Raw genomic sequence first — 14,963 nt, 5'->3', positions numbered from 1 at the left:
GGGATGCTCTGGGGAGGCCAAGGGAGCTGTGCACGGTGCCCAAGCAAGGCGGCTGCCTGCTTCCTGCTCTCCTTGCTTAGAAAAGATCAGTTCTCCTCTTGCTCAATCAGCTCCTCTGACGGCCCCCAGTGCAGCGATTACAAACTTGCTTCTTCCTTCAGTTCTGGGGGAAAAAAAAAAACGCTGGGGCACAACAAAGAGAAAATTGTGCATGGAGCTGCAGGGATTTCTCTGTTTCTCTAGCAAAAGTGGGCTGCGTTAAAGGCAGCAGGAGTTTTCCCTTGCTGGAAGAGAGCTGGGGCAGTTTGGATACGCACACAGGGACGTGCAGCTTCCCAAGTCCCCTCTCCAAGCAGATGATGGGGAGAGAGCCCGTGCAGGAGCACCCCTGCCACGGGGCAGGCAGGAAAACGGAGCCATCTGCACCCTGCGACTCCCCCACTTGTCAAGCCAAGGCATTAACAAGGCCTTCGGTGCTTTTCTCTAGGAGAGGAGAAAATTGAGGGGAAGGAAGACCCTGAGGCATCCCTGGGGCTCTCCCACCCCAGCCCAGCACACCCTAGCAGAGGCTTCCTTAGGCTGAGGAGAGGGCAACTTGTGGTGCAAGCACTGCTGGTGTGAACGGGGCACTTGGAAACCCCTCTGCTCCCGAGATGAAAGCCTCCAAGTGCAGGAACAAGTCCGGGTTGTTTTTAAGTGCCAGGTCCACAGCTCGCATCCCAAGGCCGGGGCTGGTTTGCATTAACTCCACTAAGTGAGCAACGCCCTCGGCAGCTCGGGTCCGGGCGCTCGGAGCGATGTTTGTGCTCACGGCCCACGTCAGCGCCGAGCATCTCGCTAAGCAGGAGCGTTGGGATAAACACAGCTGCTCGGGGTATTTCAGGACTGAGCTATCTGCGCAGAAAAGCTGCTTTGCTGTCTGCCTGCGTGCAAAACGCTCCCTTTGGCACCCCGCGTCGCGCTCAGCACCGTGCATGGGGCCGTGGGATGAGAGAAAGGAGCGAGAGCTGGGAGAAGGGGAAGCTGAAGATGTCCCTGCTGCCATCCCCAGCAGCAGCGAGGGTCCCTGGCTGACACCCTGCAGGTATCTCTGAGGTTAAGGCTCAGCTCCTTGTCGCTGACCTGTCTCTGAAGCCCTGGTCCGGAGGCCAGCTCGTCTCCTCTGGTGCTGCTGACAAAGCTGCAACCAAGTCACACGCCAGCCAGTAATGAGCCGTAACCGAACCAGAGCCCTGGTTTAATGCCAAATCACCAGGCAAGCGGGATGACACAGAGGAGGAAAATTATAATGCCTTCTGGGGAGCACTGGGATGGGATGAGGCTTCCTTCCACCTGCCCTTCCCTCAGGGTGACTGTGTGCGTGAGCCGGGCCAGCCACGTGGCTGCAGGCTGGCCGATAGCCCCGCAGACACGGCACCCACCTCAGTGCACGTGGCATCTTCCTGCAAACCCATGGGATTCACCCGCCTCGAGCCTCCGTGGAGCAGGGCTTCTCAGAGCAGAAGTGAGGGGAAACATCACCACCCATGTGGCTGCGACCCTAAAGGTCCCCTCCGTCCTGATGGAGGGCGATGATGCACTCATGGGGTCTGTCCTCCACCTGCCCCCTGCTCACACCGCATCCTGGGGGCTCACCAGGAGCCAAAAGGGAGCTGGGGCAGAGCTTCCCCCCCTTGGAGCCGACAGATGTAGGGCTGAGCTTACACGGGAGGTCTGTCCCCGAGGAGCTCATCAAACAGGCACTGGAGCCGCTGGCAGCAGCATTCGCATTGATTTTGTTGTTAACATTTCCCAGCAAGAGAGCGAAATGCGCTCAGAGGAAACCGTGATGGAGGATGTGTCACAGCCTGGCTGGCTCTGCACGGGGACAGACCCTGTCCCACCGCTGGGACACAGCCCCGGGGAGCTGGGGATGGGAGGAGACCCCTGTGCTGGAGCTCTGCCTTGTGCTGGGAGGGAAACTGAGGCAGGGGGTGCCTGGCCCCATCGCAGCGTGGACCAGCAGGTCCTCACGGCCCCAGAGGCGGGTGCTGATGCTGAAAGCAAAGCGGGACCCACAGGGTGAGGATAAGCACGAGGACAAGGACAAGGAGTGGCCATTTGAGGCACCCAACCCCGTCGCCCCAGCGCTCCCCATGCTGGCACTCGCTGAGCTCTGTGGCCAGGACACGGGGGTCACTGAGGCTGGAGTCGCTGCGCCTTGGCTGCCACCCTCGTTCCCTCGCTGAGCAGTAAGCCGCCAAGTTATTAAAACCCTCCCATAAAACTCATGGTGCTGGCACTTCCCAGCCTCCGTTTTTTTTTTCTTTTCCCATTGGTGGAATAATCATAAAACATCTGCTGCGCGGTTTCGATTAAACAAAGCAAAACATGTTTATGTTTTAAAGTAGCGAGAAAGTCAACCATGCTGGCACGAGCACGAGTGGAAAATTCCCCGTAACCTCCCCAGGAGCCGAGGGGACCCTGCCCTACTGCGTCCTGGCCAAGGGGCACCAGCCTGGCCCTGCCCCGCTGCCGACGTGACCCCAGTGCTCCCAGTCCCTGCTGCTCCTGGCAGGACGGGATTTCTGGGCACAGCTGTGTTGGCACAGGGTCCGGCCACTTTGCTAAACATCCCAGTGACCTAGGACATGTGCAAAGAGGGTTTAAACTCTTACAGGCTGATCTAGAAGGGGGTGAGGAGCTTCAGGAAGCCACCGATGGGGCTGTCCAAACCCCCCAGCCTTATTACCCTCAATGGGAAGGGGCGCACGGTCTGCCAGGTGTTCAGAGGTGCCTTGCTTCTGGAGAAGACCTTTCTTTGACCTCATCAGTGACAGGATCAAAGAATTCAGTGGATGAGAGCAGAGAAGAGACCTCCCTGGAGCCTTCCCTGGAGTTGGGAAGAACAAAGAAACCTAAACTCCTTTGTGAACACAGCAAGATTTTCCTCACCTGGGGCCGCCAACCAAACAGGCACGGAAGGGACACGAAACACCCTACAGCTCTGAACCCTTCCAAAACTTCCCCACCACGGCCCTACAGCAAGCTCTGGTGTTGCAGGTGAAGCTGGAGCCCACTTAGGCTAAGCTGGGGATGACGCCGGTGCCAGGGCCACTTTGGGGCTCTCCAGGTGCCGTTCGCAGGCAGCAGCAACGCCGCGGAGAGCCTCAGGTTACACTCACAGCCCGATCTGCCAGCGTTGCTCCTGGCCCACAGAAGGATTAGCTGACAGACTGGAGATAAGGATTTAGGCTTATTTTGCTCCTCTTTGGAAATAAATGACGCAGGAAATGTTCTGCTTGCAGGGAGTGAAGCTGGCAGAAAAGCCCAGGGGATGGCTGGGTTGCTCAGACATCAGCAACCACGCAGGATCAGCGGCCACACAGGATCGCTTTCTGCTTCCCACACCGAGGTGCTGGACAAGCTGGGCTATGGCCCCAAAATGCTCGTCCTGCCAGCTTCAGCTAAAAGCTGTGCTGCTGGTTTTAAATTCGGATCGGACCTGGAAGAGGCTGGGAGCATCCCAGGTGTGCACCAGAGGGACCGTGGAGAAACGCAGGGGGCACCTGTGTCTCGTGGTGGGTGCCTGCCTTACCAACACGCAAGAGGGGAGAGAATGAGGTGGGAAGGCCAGGCTCTGCAGCAGCAGAGAGCTAAAAGCCAGGTCAAATTTTCAGCCACAGCCATGCAGGAGGGCTCTGTCACCACATCCACTCTGCCAGAGGCAGGCTGGGACCCCACAGCTTGGCTCATTCCCCTCACAGTGCCTTCTGGCCGAGCAAAGGATGGCACCGCGAGGCACAAGATGAGCAAGACCATGAGCAGCTGCAGGCTAAGGAAGGATTAGTCCCAGGCTTTGCTCTTTGGGCAGATGAAGAAATTGGGCTTTCAGCCATGCAGAGCGCTCCGTGTTCTCGGTAACTCCAGAGCCATACGCAATGCCTCACACACCACTAATTTGGGCACCTAAATATAGCCCCAAGAAGTCCTCATTTAGCTGCTGTGCAGGAAACCTTGGTAAGCGTGGCCAAGGCGAGCAACAGGCGCTCTGCTCCTACAGGAGCACACTGGGTTTTGTCAGCCATGGGGACAATTCGGCCACAAGCTGTGCGTGTGTGTGATGGAGACCAGCTTTGTCCTCAGGCATCAATCACCCTTGGTCACTGAGAAGCCACCTTGAAGAGGTGGAGATGGGGAGATGACAAACTCCTCACAAGGCTCGTGGAAGTGATTTTCAGTCGTATCAGTTCTCAGATTTAGCACTAAGCACTGAGAAAAACCACTCTGTGCTCAGTGTGCAAGGTAATTAGCCGGACTTGACCTGTATAAGCTTTGTAAAGGGACTAAAAGGATGTCAAGAGCCCCAAAGCTTTTACCTCCAGCACAGGGAGTCCTGGTGCTGCAAACCACCACTGGAAGGGGCAGAGGCAAGGGGAGGCCCTTTCTTTGCCTCTCTTTGCGGGGCACCAGCGCCTGGCATCCAGCTGTGGGATCTCTCAGCACAAGCAGCAGGGAGGAAGGAGCTAGAACTGGTTTTAATTGGGCTTGTCCCCACAAACCACTGGGCAGGAGGTGCTGTGGCTTCTAGCTCTACACCAAATATTCCTGCAATTGCAGTGAAACCTAAATGCACGAGCCCGGCAGTCCTCAGCCACAAACCCCGATGCCAGCTGGCAGGTAGCACCCTCAGCTGCACGGCACCGCTTCCTTATCAGCCAGCATCTCTCTTTCCTTTCTTTTTTTTCAGCTCCACTTTGGTGTCTTTGCATGATGGCTCAGTAAGCTGTTGTGGATTAGACTTCAATAAAAGCAACCAAACAAGGCTGTGGATGTGCCATTCTTCCCATACCCTGTTATCTCGCAGAGCACAACATCACAAGAGATCACTTGCCGTTGCACCAACACTACATTTTCAAAAGTCGGGGTTGTTTCTGTCCAAATCCCTCTTTCTCTAACACACATCCTCTGCGAACGCCTTTTAACTGCCTTAAGAAAGTCCAGCTGCTACTGCTCTCTTAACACATTTTCTTTGTAACTTTTGTCACATTAGGCTTTTAGTATAACTCACGGAAATATTTGCAACAAAAATGTATTCTTGTTTGCTACTAACATGACAGCGTGTGAATATACTCCGCTCTGGATAAATACAAGTACATTGGGAACTGAGCTTTGCTATAAATAGAAGTGAAAATAAATGTCTTCACTCCCAGATGCCAGATATTTAATAACATTAAATGCCAATGGCACGGAGGATGTATTTCAATTGATACCGTCGCACTGAAAGAGCCGGGTTTGCAGCATGCCAGGCCACAGTGCTCCCTCCTCTCCCCTGCTCTCCGTGACTGCACTTGAACTCGGGGATGCTCCAGAAATAGCACCAGATATTTCAACCGCGTGAACAATTGTGTCAGCCCGACAACACGTCCTCGTGTGTAGGTTTCAGTTAAATCACAGCATCGCTGGAGCAGGGCTAGGAGAAGCCCTCCAGCGCCCACCAGTCCGCCCCGGTCCGTGGCTGCCTTTAAATTGCTCCTGACAGACGCCTGCCCAGCGCTTGACCCGTTCCTCGGGGTGCAGGCACAACGTGCCCCCAGCGCTGTGCTTTCACGCTCTGCTCCCATCACCTGCGTGCCCATTTCTTTTGAAAACCTCCAGGGATGGTGCTGCCAGCCCATCTCCTGGCAGTGGATATCAGCACGTCTCTTTCACGCCTGTAAATCCCTTTCCATCAGCCTTTTGCTGCCTTCCTCACCCCGCCAGCCCAGCACCTCTTTGGGGTGCATGCCCCCCTGCTCCCCCAGCTTCCAGCCTCTTGCTGGCCACCTTGCCCTTGCTGCTCGCCTGCTCACCAGGTATTTCAGGCACGGTGCCCCAAACTGGAGCTGAGGAAGGATCAGCTCACGTGTCCTGCTTGCCCCTCTCTTGCCCGTGCTCTCCCATACGTCACCTTTGCTACGGCAGGGCACTGCTGGCAGGTGTCTGGGGTCTTTTCCTGCAAATATCCCTGCTCAATTATTCCTGTTTCCTTCCCCTCCCCTGGTATTTTGCCTCCATCCTCACTGAAGTGTATCCTGTTTATTTCAGACCGTGTCTCCCATTTGTCACAAATTAAAGGACCTGCACAGATTTTCCTTGCCTGCTGCAGAGGAAACAGCCCGGCAAATTACAGATGCTACACAAACACTCACAGATCCAAAAACCAGCTACGTGCTTACTCTGCACAATGTGGAAGGTCAGGCAAAGTCTCTTTCTGGGACTGAGTTACCCCACAGCATGCAAATCAGGGCTTAGAAGTGATCAGTGAGAAGCTGGACACAAGACAAGCATGGGAAGCACCATGGTTAAAGCTGTTTCTCTTCCCTGGGACCTGGCCCTGTTACAGCAGCTGAGAAATCCCTTCCTGCCCCAAGACAGACGAGGCTCAGCTGTAAAACACCCCGGTGTCCTGCGAGTTCCTGATTAGGAGCTTTGCTGGTGTCGATCTCCTGCAGATCAGCTCTGCACGGTGCTGCATGGTGGGGGATGCTCCTCGCTGCCCGCTGCCACGCATGCAGCAGCAGTGGTGTTGGGGCTGTGTTACCCCTGTCACCCCCTCCCCGTTTGCAGTCACACTGACCCAGTGGCACTCGGCTGCCCGTAAGGGTCTGAGGAAGAGCTGTGCAAAGAAGAGGATTCACCTCAGGCTGTTTGCAAATGTGGGGCCCGGGAAGCTTGTATCAGCCAGAAGCAGACAGGATGAAACAAGCAGGAGAAAGCCAGCGATGTGCCGGTGGCAGCTCCAGGGGCAGGGGCATCTGTGGAGCACTTCTCCTGCAGGGAGACACCTCTGGAGATGAGCAGAGCTGCCCTGAATAAATCCTCAACCCAACCAACAACTGCTCTGAGGGAAGCATCCCATGGCAGAGCTCAATGTCAGCTCCTGGGTACAGTGATGGGGATGTCGATGGGGCCAGGACCGGAGGTGCTCCTGTCCCAGCAGCAGACCCAGATTCCATATGCACCAGAGACCCAGGAGCACAGGGGCTCCTGGATAAGGTCTGCAGGCAAGGATGAGGTGCACCCTGCCTAAAAAAGCAGACCTGGATCCTGTGTTCAGGTCAGCTGCTCAGGCAGGAGGCAGTCATTTTAATGACAATCCCATCTTAAGCTGCTGAACTGACTCCAGTCCAAGTCCCTCTACTAAGCTCCTTGACATCCTGCTTAGAAAAGCATTATTAAAATCTAATTGCTCCGTGCATATATTGCTGCCTCAATTATAACTGAAGTAGAAGGGAGATGCAAGCAGTAATCAATCTCGCTGATGCTAATGCATACCCGAGGCAGGAACTGGCCCTGGGAGAAGCCAATTCAACGCCACCTCCTAAAACCAGGGGGTTATTCACAGCGACTGCCCATGCTGCCAACAGCACAGTCAGCGTGCCCACGGGTGATTTCCCTGAACTGCTCTTTGATTTGGGTTGCTGACCAGGATGCTGCACCTGAGTTGATCTTACGTGCTCCCTGGTGTGCCTCTGTTGTACCAAAACACAATTACTTCACTGCTATAGACCACTTCAATCCATCTGCTCAGCGAGCTGCTGAAACCAACGGAGCTTCTTCACAACACAGTATTGTAAAACAAAGGCAGGCTGTGATGAAAATGATGCAGAAGTCATTAGGGACCTTCAGGTGAGCACCTCCCAGGGTAATTCCCCCACCGCTCAGTCTCATGGTCAGCTTATCTCAGGAGGGCTCACTTCTCCCCAGGCCCTCTTGTTTCTGTTCCGAGCTAAGTCCAAGCATGGATCCTCCGGGTATTGTCCTGGCATGAGGAGCTCCCCAAAACCCAGCCACGCTGCAGGTCTGGGAAGAAGCAGTAAAAATTGAACAAGAACCTGGTGATGTTTCAAAACGCCTCTAGATGATAACCAGAATTGTTCTTCTCCATCAGGACACGCATAACTGACCCAGAGGAATAGTGGAAACAATTGCTTGGTAGAAATAAAGTCGTGGCAGCCCCCTGTATCCCACTGCTTCTCCAGCAGAACAGTTAACCATGTGGATCCTGTGGGTAAACGCTGTGAGACGGACACACCACAAATGCCAAGGGAACACGGTGCCTTCTCCAGGCACTTTGCTGATCATGCTCATCCCTCTTGCTGCCGGGAAGTGCTTGGCATCATTTGAGAGCTGGGTGAAACACAGCCCAGCAGGGGTCGAGCCCATTGCTTCACTGCATGCCCGGCACTGCGCAAATGCCTCTGCACCAAGAACAATCCTGAAAGGAGATGTTTTCACAGCTGGTAACCAAGCGCGGAACAAAAGAAAGACAGAAAGTGGCCATTTGTGCTCAGAAAATTAAATCCAAATTTAATTCCAGTAATTATACCTTCATTAACACCCCATTTGCCATAAAGATGCATAAAATCCCAAAGTGAGTGCTGCAATTGCTCTGAAAGTGAGAAGAAGGTAACTGGGGAAATACTGCCAGCCCTTCCCTAGCCTGTAAAACCCTTAAGAAGCCTGGATCGTTGTGAATGGTTATTGCTTGTAATTTAACTTCCCCAGCAACCGTCTGTAAATGAGCCAGCCAGCCAGAAATCCAGCGAGAGCAGCAGAGAACCCATAACAGAGCTGATTTATTCCAGCCTCCCCTGATTTAGCTATAGACAAATGCAATGCTTCCTGTGTGATCACCTGGGGCTTGGATGCTATTGTGGTGAACACAGCACAAGCCAAACTCTCACCGCTCTCCCCGCTGAAATCACACCCTGTTGGAGTCCACGATGAGTTGCAACAGCAGGTCCTGGCCTGGAGGTGTGTGATGTGAGCACAGCCAACGTGTGAAACCGTGCAGCACAGCCCAGGTCTTGATTTCAGTCCATCCCTCCAGTGTTTTGAGGTCATGCAGGAATCTGATCTTCTAAAACCTTTAAATCCAAGTCTTCTAAAACCTTTAAGCCCTCTGTGCTTCCAGTCCCTCCCAAGACTGTACGTGGACTCTCTGCTAGACCATCCAAGGTATGAATGGAGAGGTTGAGATGCCAGTGAGGACAACATCCAGCCCCAAACCTGCAGGCTGCCCTGAAATACCATCCCAGGCTGAGGGTGAACCCCTGGCAACTGCTTTTTTGGGGTGATTTTTCAGCCTTTTGCTCCTGGGATGAATAAAACCATCTGGCTTAGCTCAGCCACGCACTCACCATCAGGAGAGACACGTAAAGCCCACGAAGGCTGCAGGGTCTGAGGGTGCTAATGACACTCAACCCCTGTGTAATGCTATGGCGTAAGAAAAGCTGTCAGCCTGGTAAGAAGTCTAAAGGTTCAGTACATCGTGTCATACAATGGATAAAGCTTTGGTGGATTTTCTCCAGAAGGCTACAGCACAGGCAGGCAGAATGTGCTAATTAAGAAACACCAGGTGAGTGCTAATGACAGAAGCTTCAGGAGGTGGGAGGAAGGGAAGAGGCTGAACCTTTCTCACCTCCTGTCTCCGGTGCTATGTGTTGCCACATAACTCAGTCACTGGAAAAAAAGGAAAGGAGCTTCCCGAGGAGGAAAGAAGTAAGACAAGGAGATGATGGCTGTGCTGTCTTCTGCTCTCTGGCCCTGATGATGAGAAACAGATTGTAAAAACCTTCCTTTTCTGCTAATGGATGGGAGAGTCCCAGTTTCACTTAAGGGAAGAGAGGCAGAAGGTAGCTCACCCCGAAATGAGATATCAATAAACCAGATCCCAGCAGAGACTACCAAGATGGCTGGGGGCTGGAGCACCTGAGGAGGCACTGAATGAGCTGGGCTTGCTCAGCCTGGAGAAGAGATGGCTTTGGGGTAAACAAGAGCCCACTAGAACCCAGGAGAAGGATATCAAGAAGATAGAGCCAAAGTCTTTACAGCAGTGCACAGCAGGAGAATGAGACATAACAGCCATCAGCTGGAACAGGGAAGGCTCTAGCTTAACATAAGGATGTTTTCGTCCACAGTCAAACACTTGAACAGGCTGTGGAGCACCCAGCCTTGGAGGTTTTCAGGACTAGAATAAGCCCTGAGCAACCTTGTCTGACCTTAGAGCTGAGCTGGGCTTGGACTAGAGCCCCCCAGCATCCCTTCCAGCCTGAATGCGTCTGTGGCTCTGTGAACTCAGGATGCTCTTCATTGCCAAGTATATATTGAATCGATATATTGAATAGATATGTACACCTTACTGCTGACAGCATTTCTAAGCAAATGTTCTCTTATTCATATGTTGTACATAGTGCCAGGACTGGTGTGATCCAGTCCTCAGTGAGGCAATTCCCAGCCCCTGGCACACGGTATGAAGGGACAAGATCCCCAGCTCTCTCCTCCCAGGGTATGCAAAGGCTGTAGGCAGCTGTACAGACCGGTTGTCTGTGTTAGAGGGGAAAAGGGAGGAAAGAGATCTTCCAAAGATGATTGGGAAGCAGTGGAGAAAACCCATGGGAAGCTGGAACCTGAGGCAGATGGCAAAAGGACACGGGAAAAAGCTGGGTTAAGAGTCTTTGAGAGATGACACCCCAGGGATGAGAAGGTGCGGACAGTTTCCCTGTGCTTACTGACAAGTGGGAAACCTCCAGCCTGAAATAAATTAAGACGGGAGCTTATGTGATCCCCAGACATGTGGGGCAAATATATCTCTCCCCACCAGGCTTATTTCAATGGCAGACAAGGGATAACATTGATTTAATGTGTCTCGTCCTTGACAGACCCATGCCCGCTGTTAGGGTAACACCTTGTTATCTCTGAGTGCTTACAGTTTGATTTTTTGACATGAGCTAGTAAATAACCCACCATCAAGAGAACCGAAGAGTTCAGGAGTCCATAAATCTCTTCATATAGAGCTACCTGGGCTGCTCCAAGCTGTGAATTCCCCTTTATAAAAGCTGTGAATCTCTCCCTGCAATGCTGCCCGTCAGTCTCACATCATTTCAATAGGACCAAAGGCAGAAATAGATTTAACAGGTTTTAAGGAACGATCCACACAGCCTCAGTCAGTAAGTTTACCACACCAGTGACTCCTCTCGGAGCTAAAATACATCTTCTAGCACAAGACAAGGGGTTTTGACTTGAAGGAGTCTGAGGGATGCAGATAAGCCAGTGCCCACTCTAAGTGTGTACGCCCTGGTCATTGTTTGAATCTGTTTAGCTGCAGTCAGCTGCAAAATCCCATTACGCTGCTTCTCTGCCAGGCTGTGTTTGGCTCTGTGTTTCAGTGTCACACTGGGAGTTCATGCTTACCTCTGTGACTTTTAAGCCTCTTCCAGCCTCTCCAGTTCCAGGACACAACCCTGGAGCCGCGAGGGCGATTTGCATGGGATTTACATCCCAGCCACACCACCCTGCTGCTGTGCTCTGGTGCTGTGCCTCATCAGAGGCTGTGCTCTGACGGGTGTTGTTAAAATAACACCCTGGTACCTGTTCATCTGGCACCAGCACGATTTACTCATCAGGAAGACTCACATCTGACACTGACAATGCTATCAACAGGAGCTATCAGCAAAAATACCACGCTGTTTATCGTTAAAAGATAGTCCATCTCAGGCCTGTACCTGACAGGCCGTTCCTTCAGGCTATAAATAATGTCTTGCAGCAGTTTTGTCACCCACTTAAATGGTATTTGCCAAGCAAGGCTGGGAGCCCACCAAGTGAGCAGCTGGTACACGGGGAATGTGGTGATGTTTACGAGGCCTCATGTTGTTAGACAAGCAACTCTTTCTCGAGAAGCAGACACTGCTCAGATGCAACATTTAGGTTTTCTCTAATTCCCTCAGCCACACCTCATCTGTCTGGCACTTCTGTAGTGCCTTTCAGCCCAGGCTGCCCGAGGATTTTACTTACTCTGGGGTCTAGCAGCTCTTTTGCTTACTCGCAGGGAGGAGCAGGGACAAGCTCGAGTGGGTGGCTTCACTGCAGCCTGCAGAAAGCAAAAGCTGTCACTGCAAAGCCCGTGGGGACACAGGGCTGGACCTTCTCCATTGAACCCCTGCCAGTGAATCCAACCTGGGTAAAGGGCAGGGACGGAGAGGAGAAAACAACAGCTTCGCTCTTGGGAAACCTCTGCTCTGCCCATGACCTTAAATGCTGCAACTATTTCAGAGACACATGAACCAAAGCTGGAGCTCTCTCCGACAACCCCTCTCCCTTCCCTCCTTTGCAGGCAGGCGATGATGGCATCACAGTTTCTTGTTGCTTTTCTAAGAAATCCAGCCCAACCTGCATCACCTCAGCCCTCAGCTCTGCCCTGGGAGCCGGTGTGCTGCCGCATGCTCACAGCATCCTCTGCCTTGCCAAATGCTCCTGCCTCTCTCTCCATAATGCTTGCAGCTCCCCTCCGGCCACAGAAAAGCCCTTGCTGGCTTGTGTGAGCCTGTCCTCAAGGTCTCCAAGATGCAGATTTGAGCTTCAGGACTCAGCCAACTCCTAGGGAGTTACAGCTCAGACTAACCTTGCCTTAAAATGAAGATCTGTCTGGCTGCAAAAGATTCTCTCTGACACCAGCCTCCGAAAAACCACACCTGGCAGCACACCCATGGCTATGAGCAGGGTGCAAACACCGTGAACAACCAAATTTCCCTACATAGGCAGGGGGCAGTGGGATGGAGTTTGCCCTTCCCTTACAGACCCCTCTACAAGGCTGTGTCCCCGACAGCCACCCCAGGATCCCCACCCTAAGGAACTGCTCTACAGAGCACAGCTTTTCCCCTCGAACAAGCAGTTGTAATTGAAACCCAGCCCAAAAGCCTTTTGCTCCCTGGCTCTGCTCGATTATGAACTCTAACTGTGAAGCAAACCCCAGTGCTTTTTTTTTTTTTTTTTTTGGTGACTTGAAAGGCACTAAATTAGTAATTTCCTGCACTCCCACTGGCTGCCCTGTGGTTTGCCCAAGCCAGATAAAGTGCGAGCCTTTGAGGTCCTTTCCCTGGCTTAGCAGGTTCCTTCAGCACAGATCAAAGCCAGGGACCTAATCCTGGAGGGGGGTGAGCATCCTCCAGTCTCACGGCTGTATTTCGGGTCATTCTGGTTTTGGTGCCTCACTTTTGACACCAAGGCAATATAAGAAGCAGAGACCAGGCAGTGCTCATCATACCCATGCTCCTGGGCAGACACACTTCTCCTTTCTTGCAGCCCCCAGTCCTCAGGATATTGCAGCAATACCAGCAACAGGTACAGGCTTCAGCTCCAGCTGAACAAGGCACGAGTTAGTGTGCTCAGCCCAGGCTGGCAGGCTGAGGAAATGCCTTTTATTAACTCAACTAATATCTAGCTGGAAAATAAAAGACAAGCTTTAGGGCATGTGCACTTGTCTTTTCTTCCCAGGTATATTTGTGTGTCTAATAAAGGGTGTTATCTCTGCCCACAGGCTTTGGCTTGCTTATGGTGTTAGACCATCGTGGCTACAAAAGCCCCAGCCCCTTGGGAAGGTGGCTCTCCTTTAAGGGCTTAATCTGAAGCATTTGTCCTGGGGAATACCAGGGGATGACAGGGATTGAAAAGCTGAAAAAGGCAAATGCTGTAACTGTCCTAAAAAAAGGAGAACCACAAACCCGCCAGCTTAACCTCACTTCTCAGAAGACAAGTGGAACAAGCCAACAACCTGTTGTAAGTGCCTGCAAGGAGCTGCATCACAGCTAACACGGATTTGTACCAAATAAGTCACACTGAACCAATCTGATTTCTTTTCGCAACAACATAATAGGCCTTGTGGACAGGAAGGACACAGACGCCATTTATCTCAACTTCAGGAAGGCTTTGCTACTGCCCGCTTTGACATTCTGATCTGCAAGTGAGACAAAAGACCAAGATAAAACAGGTGAAGGCTGGCAAGACCCAGCTGAATAGCTGTACCCAGAGCTGCCAGCACAGAGGGATGTGTCGTGTGTTGCACACACAGCTCCTTGGTCTGCAGGGGATCTGGTCAGCATTTCTGCTAGAGCTCAGGCACTGGGACAGACGGGAAGGCTGCGGGTGTCCAGGAAGGCAGGGCTGGAACTTGAAATGACCTTGATAGGCCGGAGATGTAGCCTGGAAAACCTGCAGGTGATTTAACAGGGACAAATGCAAGATACTACACATGAGCAGGAACAAGTCCCTGCACAAATACAGGACAGTGGGGAAGGAGTGTCCTACTGATAGGGCTGGGGGGAGAGAGACAACCACCCAGATGGGATCCAGAACTCCTGTGCTGCTGTGAAACACTCGGAGCTGTCCCACCACAGAGAAATGGGAGCATCGTGGCCAGGAACGTGAGATGATCCTTGTGTGCTGGGAAGGGCATCGTGAGAACAGGACCCATGGGATACCACGCAGCGAGGGCACAGCTCTTGGAACATAGTCCAGGGGGTTAAAACAAAAATCCTTGGGGACTTCAGCCCAAGGGGCTGGAGATGAGGACCAGCACACTGCCCAGGTAGGACAGGTCTCTGTGCTGACCAGGACCCCGTGGGGGTGAGGAGCTCAGGCTCTCCCCACATCAGCAGCAGTGGGATCAGAAGCAGGAGGTGGGAGTAGGAGACAAACAGGGGAAGTTTGCCCTAAGACAGCCCCGCACAGTCGGCACATGGCATCCCACGAACAGTGGATGAATGTGAGGGTAACATCTCCCCTCGGGGAGAGCCTTGGAGCTGCTGTGACTGCAGCTCCCACAGCCAGCAGGGCTGCGAGGCAGCCCCTCTTCTTGGCTTTGCAAAGCTCTTCTCTTCCTTTTCTCCACGAGATAAAAATAATCCTTTTGCGTCAGCTCCATCACCGTGAGCAGCGAGACATTTTATTCATCTGCGATTTCTTCTCTTCTCTCATTTAAACAATTCCCCATTGAGCCCATCAAATTAATTTGAGCAAGGGCCATTATTTGGCCTGCCTGGCGGCGCAGGTGTCTCCTTTTCTTTTCTTTCACAGGGAGCTGGTAGATGGCACGAGCACGTGCTGGGGAGAGGCTTGGCAGGGGCTGGGAGCAGAGCTGGCTGATAAACTCAGTGCTACGGTTG

The 14,963-nt window shown here is 52.8% G+C and overlaps 1 protein-coding gene across 3 annotated transcripts in view; it reads right to left on the bottom strand.

Annotated features, from left to right (window-relative positions):
- The window catches only part of DNAI1 (dynein axonemal intermediate chain 1), a 137,060-nt gene that overhangs the window by 776 nt on the left and 121,321 nt on the right, over nucleotides 1-14,963 (bottom strand). The window lies entirely within an intron of this gene.

Source organism: Anas platyrhynchos, chromosome Z, assembly GCF_047663525.1.
Source record: "Anas platyrhynchos isolate ZD024472 breed Pekin duck chromosome Z, IASCAAS_PekinDuck_T2T, whole genome shotgun sequence".
Classification (NCBI taxonomy): domain Eukaryota; kingdom Metazoa; phylum Chordata; class Aves; order Anseriformes; family Anatidae; genus Anas; species Anas platyrhynchos.
This window is presented reverse-complemented; position numbering and strand designations above follow the sequence as displayed.